This window comes from Varroa destructor, unplaced genomic scaffold (genome assembly GCF_002443255.2).
Source record: "Varroa destructor unplaced genomic scaffold, Vdes_3.0 BEIS01000004.1, whole genome shotgun sequence".
Lineage (NCBI taxonomy): Eukaryota > Metazoa > Arthropoda > Arachnida > Mesostigmata > Varroidae > Varroa > Varroa destructor.
Window position 1 is genome coordinate 17,849,983 of NW_019211457.1, and position 19,966 is coordinate 17,869,948.

Consider the following 19,966-nt stretch of genomic DNA (forward strand, 5'->3'; position numbering starts at 1 on the left):
ATTGTTACACACATTGTTATGATAATAATAGCTGGTACATACGGCCTAGGGTCAACTCTTGAGGAAGTGATAGAGTTACGAAACAAAGCACTTTTTTTAATGCTATCACGGAAGGCTGATCTTCGTTTCAGCAATAAACAGTAAAATGTGTGAGAAAAAAAATTACATGGCAAATATTACTTCGGCAAATATGTGGGCAAATATACGATTGTCTACGATCTGCTGCGTCGATGAACAGGATGAGGGCATAGGAGTCAATAAACGAGTCTGCTACTTTCTTTACTACCTAAAAATAACTAGCGGTGATTAGAAAAAAACAATAAAGAATTTAAACTGACCAAGCGTCATTTTTGCCCTTGCATTTGATGCCACTCAAATATCATCAATGGGGTTAGGGAAAGCTTTAACTGAGCATAATATTTTTTCGTCCGGAATTAAAAAAGATCTGCCTTCTTTCGTATCGAACGTGTATCAGGATGGACGGTAAATATTTTGGGCGCGTCCTATGATATCGGCAAGCTTTCTGATAAAAAGAAAAGTTGACTAGCGATCGAGTCCTGTCAAAATTCTCGATCGCTTGCAAATACACTTTATATATTATAGCTTTACGTAAATGATTCTCGTGTCGGTGTTTCGCTGCGCCAGTGGTGTTTGAACGATACCAAATGAAAGAACAGAATTATTGCGGAAAGTTCTCAAGTAACTTTATGCCTTCAACTCAACAAATCGCCGATATGTTGTTCAGTAGATAACTCTAGTTTTAGCCATAAAAAGCTATATATATATATATATATATATATATATATATATATATATATATATATATATATATATATATCTTCCATGAGCAGTTGCTAATCAAAAAAGAAACGGTACCACTTTTAGCCGGAAAGGTAATTTCCTTTTGGCGTTCGCCGGACGGTCGCAGGGACTGGAGAATAGGCTGGGTCGCAATTACGATCTTCTACGATCGTGTATCATTGTTTTTTAGCGATTTTACTATCTAAAACACATTCTGTAAGAAGTGACTAACATATGTATATATATATATAGATATCAAAAAAAAAAAGAAGAAAAACGCCCTCATCGAACCCATTCACGGCTAGGCGGTGATAGCCACCGGACATCGTAATGGCCGAATGCCTTCTTTTCCCTTATCATCATTAGTTAACAGCGATATTGAAAAAGGCATATAAAAGCAAAAGCTATAATAAGAAACCACTAATGTGTAAGACGACGCCTGATTCGACTTTTCAAATGTTCCCTGTTTTTCGCGCGTTACCTAACTTGATTAGTAACAATAATACTAGTAATCACTTGAGAAGTTAGTTTATTAACACGCTTAATACCATCCAATGGTATATTTCGTTTTGCTAAAGTAGAAACGTATATATATATATATATGATTTATCATTGCTAGCGTTATGTAGTGACTGTGGTGTCACATGCTACATATACGTCTCTGCCATGTGTCCATAACTAAATTTCAACAAGCTCGGGCAGGAGGACTACACAAAAATATTTACCGCATAAAAAAACCGCGTTTAAATCATCAATGTAGATATATCTAATATAGTGAAATATTTCTCATATTTTTAAACACAAACCGTCATCGACTCACTAGATAGTCATTGAGGCATTATAAATTAGCAGTTGTTCGACATTTCTTTCTAATGTTGTGCTTCTTATGCTGTTATATCATCAAAGATGTTCTCTATAAAAATCAACCATGTGCTAATATGATACTTATGTTCGAAGTTGCTACCCGAAACACCAGACTCCATTAAATCTTCAGGAGCCATTGTGTCCTGTTCTGTTGCCTGATGACTTTCCTCGCCATCAGCGATTCATTTGCACACAAAACATTTATCTTGACCACCCGACAATCCATACTGCGCTGCTTCCCTGAACGAAATCCTGCGGACAAACCGTACTCTCGCCTGGCCTTAACAGGCGCATTTATAACGGAAGCTCGAAATTGTTTTGATTTCATTGTCTGCGAGATTAACATAAGGCCAGATTTACTGTCACCGACAATTATCACTATTGACTACTACTACTACTACGATATGAGAATTACTGCTACATTGCGACAGCATGCAGGAACCACTTGAGCTTCAACATCTAGAACCTAGTCTACCATCTGCAATGGCTTGGAACGGTGTCGAATGAACCGTTACTTTGACCGAATCCACAGCGATGCAGCACTATGACTGGTTCCTTCGGCAATGGCCTTGATAAGTCTGGTACCTACGAGGGCAAATCGCATGTCCAAGTCGAATGTCATCGTAAGCGCAAATATTGTCCAATGCAAAACCCGTTATCGCTGTCACCGATGCCATTACAAAGTCGCTTTTATATAATTGTTATACAGTAACGTCTGCAGTAGACCCTGGCGTTCTTCCTTAGCATTGATATAGAGCTATTGGTGGTAAGCGGGGGAGAAAAATAAGAGGGTCGTTGATGGAGTGACAGAGCGACACGGATGGCAACAGGCCGCTCTGCGTTGAACAGCAGTTGCAGCAGCTGCTACTCCGAAGCGAACAAGCAAACGTAGGAGTTGCCAAATTGGACCGCTGTAGGAGGCCATGTCGGCAAAAGATGCAGATTGAATGGCTTCTACCTGCGATATTGTACGACTTCGTCGACTGACGGACGTTTTCTTCATCGTACCGCCACGACCACGACGATGATGATTCGGGGCCGCGAAAGGACGATGCCGTTATCACTACAGGGTCTACGGGTTTTGTTCAAGTCTTGTCACCCCTACTATGTCATATAGTTAGTCGCGAATCGATTGTATCGCTCCGCGCATGTATCGCTCCGCGCATGTCTCACTTCGTGTGTGTGTTTGTCGTCTATTTTTGTCTATCCGTCTGTCTATGAAGCGTCCATGTGTCTTTCACTGTGCGCTCGAGCTTGAAACAATGCTTCGACTTGAAGGTTTTTACGCAACCCTGGCAAACATAGCAGACAAGTAAGTCGACGACGTGGCAGCTGTTGTTATTGTTAGTGTTTGCCGCCGGTTCGCGCAGCGGTAGCACAGGGGGGGACTTCAGTGGCAGCTGGGCTATGCGCTGACAGTTAACGGTTTAAGCGGTTTCGGATGGCGTAGCGTCGATAGCTGCTACGATAAGATAGTAGTTAAGTCTGGAGAGAGCGAGTCCGTGTTCATCCTAATACCAACATGACCCCAAAAACGGCAAGTGTTTAATTGTCTCTTTTTGTCAATGGAGCATATTTTTTTTTCAAGACTAAATCAATGTTGATCTCACGGGAGACAAAGAAAAACAAATGGTGCCACAAACGAAATTCGCCTCGGACATTGGGTCATTTTCATTGTAAAACATTTTCGACTTTTGCCAGATTACGTTTTAGGGATAAAAGCAAATGGATAAAATTATAATATTTCTATCACAATGATAATAATTGTGCATCTTAGGCGAGCGTACATAAACTAATGCCCAACAGATGTCTTCGAAAAGTGCGAGGGTGTTGAGTTGTGTAAGAAAACACAAATAACATATTAGAGTATTGTTGTGACATGGCTAAATGTCTTCACTGTTAATCCCTTAAGGTCAAGTCGGAAATGGCTTCAACAAACCGCATTTAGATTTTAATAAACGTTCATCACGTTCAACCTTTTAGCCAACGCAATACTTGTCAAAAGTCTCCCTTGGACTATCGCAGAACTGCAACAGTAAAACATTAATTAGCGCTAGGGCGTGCATCGGTATTTTAGTAAGGCGCTCTTACCTTTTTGTTTGCCTGGTGCAGCTGACCGCTTTGACCCTTAAAAGTGGCTTATGGGAAACTTCGTGTTTACAAATGCCTCCGCGCTCGAGTATAACGCCGAAGCGCCGCTGCGAAGTCGAAAGGTTACCATGATCGTAAGTAACAACACCAGTATAATTTCGATCATCATCAGCGCACTGTGACCACCGTCCCCTTCACAATCAAGAACCGCTGCAGCCGCAACAAGGATTAAGCGCAAAAGGCAGGCGTCTATTTGTCGAATCAAATCTGTATCGTCGCAGTCAAACAAACCGGAAAGGTCTACAACTGTCACCGAGTGATACAGTGGTCGTCGGCGAGGAAGTCCGACAGAGAATAACATTGTCGACCTGCGTGTACATGAAGATCTCAAGGGCAAACATAGAAAATAATTGGTAATTCAACATCAGTGCCGATATTTCGTTAAATATCGATGAAGCAGTCGGCAGCAATGCTGCTAAAGGACGTGCAACTGAAAGTTGCTTATTGAAGTGTCCATGAAGAGGTATCGTTTTGCTCTGCCGCACCGAAGTTACGGAACATATTTCCGCGCAATAGCGCTGTCTGCCCGCTTACCTGTTAGCGAACATCCGACCTCTCGGAGCAGCAAAGGAGAAAACACCCATCCATACGTAGCTTCGAATTGGTATTTATTTGTTTTTTTTATTAGTATCGCTCCCCCTTTTCTTTAACTCAAGTACGCTCTTATCTGAAGCTTAAATTAGAAGTTTATTCAAAGGCTTATTCAAAGTTTCTGTTAACTTACGACCGAGCAGTTTCACCAATCTAATATTATTGCTATTATCACAAATGCATAAAGGAGCACTTGGTCAACAGAAAATTATATATTATATAAAGCTGTAGCTATACAAAAGAAGGAGAAAAGCTACACAACAAGTGAGAACATCAGACTATTTATACTACTATAGTATTTTCATTTAATTATATGGATGTAATGTACGTTACCTGTTGTTTTGGATTATTTAAATGAAATGTTTGCCTTTCTATTACTGTTCTATATAGAATAGTAATTGAGTTAAACGTGTTTGTGCGTTTCGTGGTTGTTACAGGCACGTCCGATCCGAATAAATCTAGAAATACGAAATAAACGTTTCATATGTTGCAGCATATTGTTGCTTTGGCTATTTTTATTTCAATAAGTTCTATCCGGCTTGCGTTTCGGTTACGCTCATCGAAATTGAGGCTTTCGACCCCACGATATTTACCGCACGACGACGAAGATGTGCACAATCTCGAAAAATGACCGTCATATGATTGCATCGATCTATCGTTTCGTGTTTGCCTTCAGACCATAATTAATCATTTAGCAGTAATATATCTATTAGATAATTGGGTAATTACTATGTAATATCCGATCATTAATCAATCAGATGACAATTACATGTGGCGTATCTGAAAGTAAGTTTTCAACCATCATCAAGTACGCTTTGCATTCGTAGGTCTATTTTTGCTCAACTTACAACAGAGAGTTTTTCTAACTTTACTGAATTAAATGTTTTTGCGTCAAAAGGGTGGGCGTATATTTGAGCTTGACTAACTAGTCTGCCTTTATAGACAACGAATATATTATGACACGATCGCAGGCCTGATGTCCTTACGTTAGATCCGGCCTACCCGAAACGCTTGTCACCGAAAGTCACTAGCTTAATCCTTTTGTGAAATCGCTGATCTTCAACTGAAATCAGAATGGTTCTGTGACTCGGGCCGCATCAGCAGTAGCAATACGTTTTGCCTAGTCGCATTATGGGGCGATTTTATTGTATTCTTTAAACCGTGTTTCTATGTATGGGCAGCAGACAATCGGTTCTTCTAGAAAAGATACATAAACAGACGTCTCGTCGCTCTAGAATGTCGTGTTTATACAGCGTCAAAGATGCAGGCAACGGCGTCTGCAACGTATTGGCAATTATAGTCGATGATCAACAGAGATTTTGCTAAGTTGATGTTAGTCGTTCGATCACGTCCAAAAAAACATACATAAGGGTCCTTTTGATTTTTTCTTATCTTTGATAGTTCTCTTCTTATTCTTGATAGTTTTCAAAAAAGAAAAAAACAAACGCTTTAGGCTTGGAACATTTAATGCTTTCGAGCTCAGTTATCGTTACCAGTTAACAACGTGCGGCAGCAGCAGCAAATCTATAGTACAATGTACTTTTCCTTCATGCATTACTAGACTGGAATATATAATAGCATAGTAAGTATCAAAACAAGGCTTCGTTTATTGACTATAGGTGAAGGCAAGATGCTTCCTCAGTGTGTATTTAGCAAGCCTAAAATACCAATGAAACACAAGCCTCACACGGAAAGCTCGTACCATTGTGTTACAATAGTGATGATAAATTTTATAATATGTATATATTATAATAATATACTATATAAATAATGATCTACGAAAATATATGCATACGATATCCCTTGAGTAATATCAGTGGGCTTTCAGCTTAGCCGGACACGGAACTACTGGTATGTGTAGTTTGCAGTTCCGTAGACCGTGGAGACGGATCCAAAGACGTCGTTCAGACTACTTTTAGGAATACCACTACCTTACCTAATTCGACTATAGCTATCGTTGTATACCTATACACTTTTTTTATTTTCAGGTGTGCCTGTTCTACCCACTGTTGCTGCCCTAGCGTTGTTTAAAGTATCCATCAGGCTAAGGGGCAAAATACGAGTAGTATGAGAAATTTCTATATTGGTCGGTGAAATTTAAGTTCGTCCAAACACTTCATAGACAAGTACGCTACCTATGGATTATTGGACTAGACGGTGATAGCATACTGCGCTATCATATACTATGACATAATTTAACACAAGTCTATATCATAGAGTACGTTTAGTAGTAATTCCTCAGCGAAGAAGCTTTACCCCAGTTGTATCGTTCAAATGACCTATTTGGGGAAAAAAAAGGCCAAATATTAAATGAGCTTTCATTCGAACCATTCACTAAGATGGTAAACGTCGCACAGCTTATAAATGCCAAAAAAAAATTATTTTTTTTTTTAGTTTTGATAGTTTCTTTCATTTAGTGCGGTGTCCTGCACAATTTTCAAACTATTCTGCGCCAGCTATGCTAATGTCACATTGAAACACGTCTGTTTATCGCTAACTCAAGTTATGCTAAACGTATACACTGATATAATGAATTGTTTCAACATCCTAGCGCCTTTCGCTGTTTTATTTGGTAAGGACTGCCTTCGCTGACCTGATCGCGCCGATAGCTGTTCGTGTATAAAATCCAACAAGTCAGTATGACTAAAAAATATCGGCGATTTTTCGGCGTTAACCATCCGCTGCTACCTATTTTCTCTCGTGTTATATTCGCAATATTGGTGCTATTCGGGCGTACCGAATATATCCTTCAATGCAGAGATTTCTACACATGATCACACAGTTTTTGACAGTCCGAATCCGACAGCACTCGTCAGAAGCGTCGCAAGCACAGGAATTGCCTGGCAGAGTTCAAGAATGAATCGAGAGACTTTTGGGGGCTGGTCAAGATGCAGGTGACCGGGGATTTGGGGGATCGGGGAAATAGACCAGACGAAAATGCAGTAGCAAGATCCCAACCGGCGGCGGCGGAAACAGCTCTAATGTTGCGTTATATATACCGATCTTTTGCGGTCTCGCAATGATCGGGTGTTATTGCTGTACTTGAGATAGTGAGGTCGATGATTCAGTTGTGCTGTGATAATGCGCAGAGATGGCAAGATAAGTCACAGGGGCAGTCGGCGGCGCTGGGGCACTAAACGACTCCCACCGATGCTCGTCTCAACACTCTACACCCTAATCGATACCAGTTCGCTTACTGCTGGTAACAAAGTATATTATTATTACTATTTGTGCCACCATCGTATGCATAGTAAAAGCAGCCGCTAAATGCAAAAGCCCACGACGAAGCGGCGCAATGAAAGCGCTAACAATTTTCACGGACGAACAAGAGTTTTTGCTACGTCTTCTTCCCTTCTGAGTAACTGTTACCGTTATGTGAACGTCGCGCATCGACCATTGCCTCCTGGTGCTGTTGCAGTGATTATTGCCACCGATGAAAATAGAAAGCGACGAGATTCGAAGCAAGAAAGACCGTTGGCGGCGCCTTTGGATGGTGAACATCAAACGATTTGGCCTGCCAGCTTACCGCCCGTCCGTTTATGCGTTCATCCAACTTTGATTTACCATGCGGTGGTAACATTTGCCAGCGCCAGAGTCGCAGCCATCGGAGCTATCCAATGATGCTGTAACACTAGCAGGCTTCGGAGTGGTCCTCGGTGGTGCCGTTACCGTTGTCGCTGCCCGGACAGCGACTTCATACACCTGCACCCATCAAAGGACTTCATTTCTTCCACTTTGGCTTGAAGATATCATCAAGCTGTCTTCACTGAGCGAAGAAAGCGATTGCTGATGAAGGAAGACTATTGCTGCTACGTTGGACAATGGGGAAAACCAAGCAAAGTTGAGCAGTGCTCAACCCCCACCCCCCGCCCCCTATGAGGTATTTGATCGTATAAGTATTGCAGCAACGGCGATGCTGGTAAATGCTGAAAAAAATGTAACGAATATTTACTAACATTAGCACTAGCAGCAGTACTGCAGTAATCACAGCAACGGGGATAACATCGTTCACGAGAGCTCGAAAAAGGCGGGCCAAAGACGCAGCAGATAACTCTGCTGCGTTTGACGCTGCGTTTTTCGAATAAATTGCACTACAGTAAAGTTTCTCTATGGTCACATGTTGCTCTTATAGCCCGCTTAAACCAGGAGGAACGGTAGCATGAGCTTTTCGCAATAGATATATTAATAAAATTATAATTCAGTACAGATCTGTTCGTCGAACGCATTGGCCTATCGTTGGAAGGTATCCGCGTGAGACCAAACCTTCTAGCACCCAACGTAGTGATACGTTGATGAACGTGGATGTGGTCGTGTTTACGGGGCGAGAGGGTATGTGATAAACCTCTGAGCGGTTCATTGAAGTAATTGAGGTTCTATTGTTCACGTTTATGGTGTACGTAGTAATGGCGTGGGTGACTCTCAGCGTCGTTAGAGAAACGTTCTGGTGGCGAAAACTACACGAAGCTACGGTAATCGATGCAAGTGAGCACCTGAGCGCGAACAGAGGCAGTTGACTACTTATTATAAATAGAATAATAGTAATATCGGTGATACATCTAAGTCTCTAGAGTGCGAAATAATGGCTACGCTCTGATAGGCGGCGTTGTTGGCTTAGTAAAGGCAATAGATTTTACTAAAAAAAAACCCTAAACAGCTCAGTCCCGCCAATGACATATGCTGCACAATGTGGGTTGTACGTGTCACTGCGCATAAACAACTATTCAAAAAGAGTAAAAAGTAATTCACTTTGAGCAATAGCTTGCTTTGATTTTTCTGTACCCGGAAGGCTTATGAAACGCGTAAAACGAAGAGAAATTCAAGAAAACGATTTTTTCATGCTGTGCTTTACTAACATGCCCTACATAAAAGTGATGGCTCCACTTCGCCCTAAACCATAAGGTGGAACGGCTTAATTTTTAGAGACTAAACTCGTGATATTCGCTTTGAATTTCCCGCTGCAGTTTTTAGACCACATCATAGGACAAAGCCGGCTTCTATCCTTATGTTTTTCAAAAGTTTCTGTTTGTGCCAAGTAAAGCAAAACGATTACTTTGATCAAAGGTCCAGGTCAATCAAGATGAGCTAAATATATTTATCGGTTGAATCATGTAGATAAGATACCTATTGCGTTAAATTTATTAAAAAGGAAAATCACCACTCAGATGCTATTGATACGCTTAGGATGTAATCGAATCATTAGAGCTTAATGCGAGTAAGGGTAGAATTATTTGAAATGAAGCATTCTGACAATCACGAAAGCGGAATCAGCTAAAAGGAACGGCGTAATGAAATTCTGGGGTACGAGACTAGCATTAATTAGCAACGGGATTTCTATCTATAATTGTGTGGATGGTAAATGTGCCAATCTAGCGGCTTTTCGCTGTCTCAATTCACAGAACTTTTGTGACAACAAGGTGTACCCCTTCCATAAAATTGTCATCAATGAAAGACTGCAGAGAGAGCGCGTCGAAAGATTCAGGTTACACTATTCGAAAATTTGACCCGTCAGACGGATCAATACAAGTGGTAGCTTTTTAAGTGAAAACATGCTAAATCACACTCGCAGATTAGTATATCATCGCATTCCTTCACGATACTTGATTTAGGATCCCTGCCAGGATCCCCTGCCTCCGTTTCAACAGAGATCGTCCACGTGTCCTTCTCGCACAGAAGTCCATCAGTACAAAAAGCCTAATACAAGCACTGTGTTGGGTATTTTCACCAGCCCTTTCAGGAACAACCGATTTCACCCACTGCGATTTAGATCACTGCGCATGCTAGCAGCAGACATATCGTCTACTAGCTTCATTGAAAACCTGATTTATCTGGCGCGTAAAGCTCTGTATAGTTCCGTTCCATGGAACTAAATCGACAAAGTCCGAACAGTTCAGGGTTAAATATATTCTGATGAGCCGTCGGACTGCTCACTGAGAAACATTTACTTGAATCGTCGATAGGTTACATTCGACATTTCCGATATGTACAAGGAATGTATAGATAGCTTCAGAGTGTTTGTACATATGTACATACCAGCAGATGTACAGGTGTGTTATTTGAATAAACACAGCTAGTTTGAATAAACACAAAAACTTACTCTGCTTTTTTTTTTTTATAGAAGCGCCTACAAAGTCAATATAGGAATGAAATGTCCTATCTTCGAACGCCAGTGGGCCAACTGACAAGCACTCGCAAAGCGTATTGGCTAGATGACGAGAAAGGTCTTAGAAGCTGAAGAAGATGCGAAAGCTTTTATGTTAATTTCTATTAACTGTTGTCGTTTCATTGCGTATAGATCAGTCAACGTTCCGACTGGTTTGATGAGGATGGGTGTCTGAGTGGGTCGTTACTGCAACCCAAAGGATCGTTGCGGAAGTCATTTTTTTTTGGCACTAGCCTAAAAAGATGTCGCCGCCTATGAAAGCCCTCCTGCTGGTTTACTTGGATTGCATTGCCTTGCCCGAAGGGCAGATGGGACAGGTAATCCAAATGCAAAATGTTTCTCTGACATAGACATCACTTCCCTTAATCTTACTCTCTTAAACATTACATCTGCAGTTGAAAAGCATAGCAAAGTTCCGTATAGTAGATGGTAACCTTCAGGGCTACGAAAGGCAGAATTGCTTGTAACAAAATAATTATTGCCTCGTGACTCTACCATTCCTAAATTGCATTATCTTCATTCGTTTCCAGTCTTGCAAACCGCTCTCTTATTATAGTACATCGCTGCTAGTTCCACTTTTGCTATCGCTGCCTTCATTGTTGAGCGATCGTCGCAGCGCGATCTTTTGCAATTTGCTGACGCTCTGCCCTTGCAGCGTTTTCTGGATCAGTGCTCATCGGGGTGATGCTGGCAGTGTTGCCAGGGGGTGGTTGATAGGATTGAGCGTGACGGTAGGTGAGACGAACGAAGGCGGAGGCGATGTTCTAAATTCATAAATTTTTGTGTACATATAGGGGTATGGGAAGGGGGAGCCAGTGTAGTTACCACTGCTTAATGATGACCACATAATTCGACACCACTATCCCGCTTTGGTTTTGTTTGAATACCGCCTTGAACTGCATGTTTTTTAGCTATCCCTGCATCTATTTCCTTGTTCCTACCTCGTCTTAAACTGAAATAGTAAGTCTACTGACTGGTTAAACGACTGAAAAAAGCAGAATCAATCCATCAGCGAGGCAAGACTCCTATCACACAGCAGCGGCAGCAACAGGACAATATGGAACATTGCGATAGTAGCTATTATTGTTGTTGCTACTACTGCAGAAGCAAAGTGCAGCCACCGAAGCTACTGGTGAATAAGGATCAGCAATATTGGCAGAATGAAACGGCGTAATTTGTGTGCGTCACGTCGATTATTTATAACTTCAGTATGGTATCAGTCTAGATCTGACTGCATGTGCTCATGTGCGCAGGTATGCAGACATGATTGCTGGTCGCTTCCAGCTGACTGGATGACCTTCGGTAGCCGATATGGGCTGTTTTGTTGGCGAACCCGAGCCGCTCGGCGCTACGAAGCGTCATGCCAAAGTCTTCTCTAAGGAGAGACGCTGAAGATCAAGCGGGGAGGTACGAGATAGCGGAAAGAGGAAGAAAACGGACGATGACGAAGACGAATACTGAAGATGATCGTCAATTCAAAAGTAGTGCCAGTAGCAACAATGCTTGCGGTATTATTACTGAAGTCGACGGATCTGACGGATCCTATAAAAGAGCAGGCTCACACATGCCCCTATGTTCTTTTGATGTAAGGCCATTCAGCTTCGGTTTGTGTGTGCCGAGATTGAATTGTGGTACCGGAACAAATGGAAGTAACAGATGGGGACTGGAGTGATGTCCGAGACAGCGCAGTCATACCTATCTAGATATAGGACGACTGCGATGGATATGAAAACAGTCACGAAAAGCCACTAGGAATCAATCGCAAATGGCTTATGAGCGACGGCTTCTGCTTACTCCATTATCATGTTATACGAATGAATCCCATACGATTCAACGGCGTTAGGGCACGTAGCGACCGAAGCCGCTGTTACTGGTGCTGTCTATATGAAGTGGAAAAAAAGAGACGTTTACAAATGTCCGCAGGTATGGTCGTTTTGTATGTTTCACTCGATATCGGCCCGTCCCCAAAACAATAGGAAACCCGAAGTTACTTAGCGCCGTCTTCGTTGAGAAGACACTGTGAAACCTACCGTGTAAGAAAAGCTTCATCTTTAAAAACTGTTCAATCCTATCTTGGGCGCAACATAAAGCGGTCACGTTTTGGAGACCACTTACTTTTATTTTGGAACACACTGTGCATGTACACTCAGCTGACGTATATTTTTGACTCTTATATTTTCAGTAGTTTTGTATACCTGTAAGAACAGATATCGAATGATATTTCTCAGCCGATCAAGGAGTATAGTCTTTTATTATACCATTGTGATTATACAATCTTCTAAGAAGCGGTTTTTTTGCTACACAGTAGCACGTGGCTCAAAGTTCTCAATGTCGGTTTTCATCTAATTTGGATTTTGACATCTTTACGATAAAGCCATGTTCCAAAACCTTTATATATTATAGAGAGTAAGAAAAGAGGTATGTATAACTAGAGTACGATAGATTCAATAATCAACCTCGACCTTTTTGAGAGATTTAGCTTAGCAGATCGATACTTTGTTCGTTTACAATCAAATTTTTACCAAAAATATTTTATCATTTATAGGGTTACAATTAGTTTGCGAATTACTTAGAAAAGATTTTGACTTAGGCCTTTAGGGCAGACAGTCCTACAATGGCTTGAAATAGTTATTTCTTTGTGATTATACCTTTTTTTGTATATTTATTTCTGCAAGATCGGCAAGGTGCTAACTATGAATGAATGCTACTCATTTGGCCATGAAGAACTTCCCTTCTGTGGTTAACAGTTTCCGTAAATGTTTATGTTGTTATCTATCAAAAGTGGCAATCAAAGCTCTAGGTTCCTATTGCTGCTATGATATCAGCGTATCCACAAGGACACGTATATAATGTGACCGCCACAGAAACCTTGAACCTTCCGAAAATACAACAATTGTATTTGTCTAGCCTTGCTAATATTATAGCCTATATTACTGAGTATATTACTACTAGTACTCACAGAGCTAGACAGCATTCACAAAGCTCCACATAGCTGAGCACGACTGAGGCTCTACGGTGTGGGTTGTTCCATGCATCAAGGACCGCAGAACGCAGGAACACGCTTGGTGAGAAAGTGTTCCGTTGAGATAGCATTTCACCGCTGTCGGCTTACTTCCAGAGTACCAAAAATGCCGATTTTAAAACCGTATCTTCGGCGCTCGAATATGTCACAACCAGCCTAATGGACCAACTTATTTTTTTTGGTCACAAATTGAACAATATTTGACAGTCGGCATTCGGTTGCATAAGGAATCAGGGATGTGACTGGTATTCTCGCTGATATTTGAAATACGGCATATCGATAGACAGGAGGAGATGGGGGGCAATAAGACGCATTGAATCTTCGCTTGGTAAAAATGCATAATGTACAATGTATAGTTATAATGACTACAGAACTGAGATGGCGTACACGAAAGACGGTCGGCCAGGATCGAAACCGGTGATAGGATGTATTCTGTGCTAACTAACTATCATTGGAACAGTTCGTACGTTACTTGATCACATTGAAGGATCTCAGTATTGCTTGCCTTGCAAAAATGGCTTCATGTATTAGGTCTGCTTTCTAGATATACCTATCAACATGAAGTAATAACACATATTACGGAGCAATATTCAAATCAACATATACATATATCTACATTATGATAACATAACACTTGTGCGTATAAATAGCTCTGGGAAGACGAGGTGCCAATATGCGGTAGCGCTTCGTTTGCTGGAATAACCAATGAATGCCCTTAGTGATTCGCGCATTTCAGTTAGAGCGAAGCCCTTCACGGAGACCTTGCCGATGCCTCGGTAGTGCAGATGAACGTGCACTGTACAGCGACTTTAGTTAAATTAACCAATTAAGGAAGCCGGCTGACATTTGGACCACCTAAAAAGTTTGGATAATTCCAGTTGTATGTACATTTGCAGGGCACCAGTTGCAACAACTGTCCATCAAAAAGCAATTCGAGTAGTCTCACTGCAATCAGTGAGCATTATTGTGGTTGTGTAGACTCTAGTAACAACTATACCATCGTATGTTCTCCTCTTCACTTTTTTATTTTTTATTTTTTTTCTTTTTTATAAAACGCAACAAAGTCGCTAATTTTGTAGAACGGAAACACCGAGGAATTTTTGGTTTGTTATAACGTAGTTTAGGAGATGTGAGGTGATGGATTGGAATTTGCTCGTAGATTAAATATTAATAGGATCTTCTAAGTACATGTTTCCGAGTCTTATGTCTGATGCTGTTATCTAAGTAAGCAAAAGGAGGCGGGTGACAATGTATTTACGCCTGGTCTTGAGCATATACTATCGCACATATCCATAAGCTTAGCAGACAGACATGTTGTTACCGCATCCTCAAGGGGACACAAACGTGCCACTACAGCTTATAACAATACTGAATACGACAGTGATTGAAGGACATTCATCACTCGGCTTTTAACGGGAATTTAAACTTTGAGAATCATCGATCCGTAAGCGTGTTGTTGTTCTTTCGATTAGAGAACAAAGGATCCTAACGTCAGGCGAAAACTGTAGGGTTCTGCAGACCCTAACAGCCGGCACCGTCTGTGCAGATACGTGACGCCCATATATAATAATGTATGCGATCAGTTGTGGAAAAACATCACATTTTTCGCCAAGTTTTATGCGATAAATAACCTTCCGTGTTTTCTACAAGTAACGTGTGTGTAGTGTTTATGATTCCGCTTATGGAATATATAAAAATATTTATTTTTGACAGTCGTTTGCTCTGGTACCGACGTCCAAGCGTCGTACAAGCGGTAAGTATTGCAAGGAAGAAGTAGCAAACCACGGTATACCTGTGCACATATGATCGCCTTGTCGTTGTGTGGCCGGCAAAAAATTAACTGTTAGTGGCAAAGGCAAGACTTGTTGCATTCATGAAGTGTGCTTTTAAAAAAGAAAAAAGCACTGCATGGTACTAGGTTTCCTGAGCCATTCTGTCTCGTCACCCTGACATTTATTCGTTTGGTTTAACACTCGCTCCATGCGCTCTCGGAATCAACGCGGCGATGAGCTGATCAGTAGATTGACACGCAGCTCGCTTCTTTGAGTAGAACCACAGTTCGATAATGGCAATATAGTGCCTAATATTGAAGAAAGTCGACATGGCCATGTCAGCACATTAAGCAGTGGCAGATATCGATAGAAAAAAAAAAAACGTCATTATAACACTTCCTCTTTGCAACATTGTTCTGTGCGTCGTGTGTTTTTCGTCGGAGAAGGTTAGAGAGAGAGAGAGAGAGAGAGAGAGAGAGAGAGAGAGAGAGAGGGGAGAGCTTCCGAAAAGCCGAGTTCCCCGGTACTAGATCGTGGTTATTGTGGGTAGTGCGATGTGCATCGAGTGATGATGAAAGATCGTCCGTGCGTTTCAAAAAGCATTCAAAAATACAAATCGAATTTGTCTCAATGATGTTGAAACAATTGTGTTATTCCCTGCCTTCTTTACTTATCTATCATTGGCATACTGAGATAAACTGAAGCAAGACTTAGACACTTTCAGGAACTAAACTAACCGGTAATTAAATCTCATAGGTATATACACTAATTATGTACACAGTTATATATATATGTAGCCGATTATTGATCATGAAAAAAAAACGATCGCCGGATGGCAATAGCACCTCTCTCTACCAGAACTGATGCAGCGCCACGATTCATATAGATTGTCCAAATTATCGCTGTGAAGACCAAAGCTTAGGATAGATTATATGACCATACCGGTCGCTTGCTGATTAGAAGCAGGAGCAAGCTTGAACAACGTTGGTGACCGATTTATACGTTTACAAAGCTTAGGGAATAAACAATTGATCACCGTGGGATCGTCGCAATGGCAAAGCACGTTGCAAATAGCGCCTCGTCATTGAAACTTCTCAGTAGACACCTTATCATTCGGTAATTTTATGCAAATTTACATGAAAACAGTAGACATGAAGTTTCTTCCGACTTACATGGTGTAACTTCGCCTTTTCGCATTTATATTTAGGTATTTAGCATCGGAGCTTCAATCTTGGATACACGCTGTTTGTGTACTCAATATTAGCCCGGTCGTCACTTAGGCTACACACTATGACTCTTATTTTTCTTGGGCTTTCGAACTGGACTGCACTCCAGCTGCAAAGGCTTCTATTGAGAACCTGCTAGTAGACATAATCATTGTTCACACATACACACAACCTCGGAAACAAGACAGTATACGTCCTTCAATAAGAGCTAAAGATGTACTCCTCGCTACCAGGCGTCCAAGAAACAACAACTACGGTGGTTCGTGCTGAACGACTATGAATCGTCTGGGGGCTAATTACAACTGCAAGAAGAATCTGCAAGATTCTTTACACCTTAAACACTCCTTAGTAGAATGACATCTATACAATCAACCCGCAGCTATTGCAGCCGCGGAAAAGTAATCGCTTGACGGACTTCATTCGTCAGCATGATCAGAAAGCCTAACATAAGTTTTCCATTAGTTGTTGTCTGTGTTTTTTTTGCCCCTCAAGGTCCTGCGGCACGCCTCTGAAGGAGACAATGAACAGAACCCGTCAAAAAGCATGAATTAATTCAAGCGTTTGGTTTAACAGTGATTTTTTTGTTGCCGTACTTAGTATTCTTGATCTTAATTTTTGCATGACCGTTCTTCAACGACTACGGGCTTAGACGCTATTAATAACCTTCGAGTCGGTTATTTGGTACGGCAAGAAAGATGATAGGTCGTTTTGGTATTGTCGTTTTGGTATTATCTATTTATTGGTGTGCGCTTTTACTTACAATTCTGTTATGACGGCAACGTCGATCTGAAAAACGTTGCTTTTCATTGTCTGTTTTCTGAAGTTCCGTTATCGGAATGACGACGTTTCTCTATGATGGTCATTCTTCACGTAACGTACTGGTTAGAGATGCGGATTTGAATATGATTCAGTACTAATCTGAGGGCAGCTGCTTCAATATATTTTATGGAATTGACAAGAGTTAGCCGTAGGAGACATAGTTACTTAAGGAATCTGACCAAGGTTTAAGCATTGAACGCATCATTTCGATTTATAAATCACGAATTTTACCCAATCAGGAGGTAAATTCTCGATATATTCTAGAATTGTTCTGTATTAGGTTATTTTATCGAAGCTTTGAAGTAAGTACTTCATTTTTCTTGGTTCTGCCGCCGGCAATAACAAGATATCGTTAAGTTCTTAGCATTGCGGTATTTTGTCGCTTTGTTATGGATCTAGATCTTGGGAAAAACGAGAATCCCAATGATCACAACGTGTGCCGATTTTTTCACAGGGCTAGTCATCACTCCGGCAACGTATTCTGATTGCGGTCATTGAAAGTGATTCAAATGGGTTCAGAAACGATCTGGACCTATTTGAGGAATAGCAATCTCGTTTCACGCTGAAAGAAATTTGTAGTGATATCGAAAAGTAAAATTCTGATCGGCTGAGTGGGTTCTAATTGCACGACGCAACGCGTAATGGTCGCGAATAACGTGTGTTCATTTTTAGAAATGGACACGTAGGAAATGGAGAAACCACTTCATCGGACAAGATTTTTGTGGCCTTTCTTCGTGTGAGTCATTAGCTAATTTCGTCACAGATATCTATCTGTAAAACAACGATCTAAAAGCAATCTGTTTAACCTTCGGTAAACGATAAAACTGCGACTTTGGCCGCAATAAAACCAATCTGGTTATAGTGTCACATACGTAACTACGCGTATCATTGCAACAGGCTATCCTAGCGTTGACTTCCAAAGCTATGCCTCTTATATCTGTATGGCCATTGGCTGGGTCCCGTTTGATCCCAAGTGCCAGGTACTTTATGCTTAGGTATGTGTCGTGTGTCGCATTGGATATTCTTCCCATTGATTCATTCGATCTGATTGATAGTGTTTATTGGAAGGCTGTGCTGGCGTTGTCGTTACACAGTTAACCTTACTCGCTGCTGTGTCATCACCCAGATGTTGTTTCCTTGTACCAGGCTAGAGTAAGCATATCTGACTCGTTGTTGTTATTATTGTCGTCGTCGTCGTCGTCATTTATGTCAGGCGCTAATATGACTGACAAAGCAACTAATGCCTGATCGATCAATATTTTTTTTTATTATTACGCCGAGTACCTGTTGGCGTCCGCTCCCGCGCGTTATCTCCTTCCTGCTAGCCACTGTGTTAGCCGCACACAGCGGATATACGCGGAACAAGACCGATCGGTCCTTTTCTCAGCACCACTATTATCACCATCAATAACATCTATCGTAGTGTGTCGTCTTTCGCAGTGGTTGCATTAGCCGCGAGGCAAGAGGCCACAATATCGAGGGCAAACGCGAAAGCGACAACCACGAGCGGTCGCGTGCGTTCTCGTGCGCGTCAACGAGCGTGGCCGCCGCCGCCGCCGCCACCGCCGCCGCCGCCGTATAGAGGATAAAGGTGAACAAAACGAAAACGAAGGTGCCGAAAAAGACGAAGACGACCGATAGCAAACAACGGCCGTCCGTGCAACTTTAAGATGAAGATGAATTGGCGACGACTGTGGTGATGTAGCCACCGTTGCCTCTCATCAACAAAATGGACAACAACAACAACAACATCATTATCATCAGGCAGTAGCAGCAGTTACATTTGTGCTTGCGAGGACCGCCGATCAGCATCGTGCAACACATGTACAAACACGTACCTGCAGTGGGGCCGTCACTGCCCAAAGTTTCCACTGTTGTCGGCATTGTTGAGACGCCAGCGCCGGTTCTACTATTGTTGCCGCTGCACCTGCAGCCGATGACGGTGGGGCTGCAGTGCTTTCATTACGTAATCGGTAATCGTAATGGATAGCGAATGATGATGATCACAGCAGTGGAAGTAGCGATGGTATTGTATGCATATATATATCTCGTTGTAGGTGGCCGTGTCTTGAGCGAAGAAACGCTAGCTCCCTCTTCGATAGCAATGGGTAGGAAAGCCAGCTGCAGGCATACTTCACAACAATAGTTTAAGCAAGAGGCTATAAGACAGATGAATGTAGCAGATTGAATAACGATAAAACAGCGGTCCTGAGATGCTTACGGAGTAGCACGCGCTTACTGCTGCCAAAATGCGACAACGATGAAAAACAAGGACAAACGAGGGAAGCGCCCATCTGCTCGTACTAACAGCAAAAGTTACAAAAGAAACAACAACAGCAGACCCGGCAGCGAATCTTAGTAGCGGAAGTACAATTTGCCTTTGCTACGCTTGTGACTTCATGCGAAGAAATAAGGCTCAGGCGCCATCACCTATGCGATGGCCGCAGGACCACATGGAGACAGCCCCAGAGAGTCGACGGACCACAGGTCTTTTGCCCCAATGGACGAGCGGTCTCAAATGTACATAGGCATCCAGGTAGACTGATGTCGTATGATATAT

At 41.8% G+C, this 19,966-nt stretch overlaps 1 protein-coding gene across 4 annotated transcripts in view; it reads right to left on the minus strand.

Annotated features, from left to right (window-relative positions):
• sona (sol narae metalloprotease) overlaps positions 1 to 19,966 on the minus strand; it is a 247,384-nt gene that overhangs the window by 52,152 nt on the left and 175,266 nt on the right. The window lies entirely within an intron of this gene.